Raw genomic sequence first — 544 nt, forward strand, 5'->3', positions numbered from 1 at the left:
AAGTAACCTCGTCGGCGCTTCGCTTTTTTTTTTTTTTCTAGTGTGTGTATCTGGCTGCAAGCAGCTTTCTCGTGCTCTGCCGCATTTCCCCCCTCCCCTCCCCTCCCTTGCACCGGCTGGTTGCTCCTGATGCCTGTGCTAGCAGAGGCAAAAAAAAAAAAAAGGAGATGATTCCCCCAACGGCGCGAGTCACGCTGCTGTGCGTGCTGTCAGGCGAATGTTTCTTTTTTTTTTTCCATTTTTATCTTTCCTTCTTGGCTTGTTTTGCTTGCCTGTGCGTCGTTTCTCTGGCCTCTGTGGTCTTCGCGCTCCAGCGGGTTTGTGGTGCCCCTCACACTCGACCCCGAGCCCGGCGCCCCCTCTCTTTGCGCCCCACCAGAAATTGCGGTTCTGCCCTCTCCAGCCCAAACGCTCGTAGCCCTCGCCTCATGTTTCGTCTCGCGGGGTGGCGACTGACCGCCATCGTGGCTTCAGCGCCGCTGCTGCGGAAGAAGACGACGAAGACGACGAAGACGACGAAGACGACGACAACGACGACAGCCGG

At 57.0% G+C, this 544-nt stretch overlaps 1 annotated feature.

Moving 5' to 3' along the window:
* Nucleotides 1–490: 490 nt before the first annotated feature.
* Nucleotides 491–537: a microsatellite.
* Nucleotides 538–544: the final 7 nt, after the last annotated feature.

Source organism: Trypanosoma conorhini (genome assembly GCF_003719485.1).
Source record: "Trypanosoma conorhini strain 025E chromosome Unknown Tco_14.4_contig_01085, whole genome shotgun sequence".
Lineage (NCBI taxonomy): Eukaryota > Euglenozoa > Kinetoplastea > Trypanosomatida > Trypanosomatidae > Trypanosoma > Trypanosoma conorhini.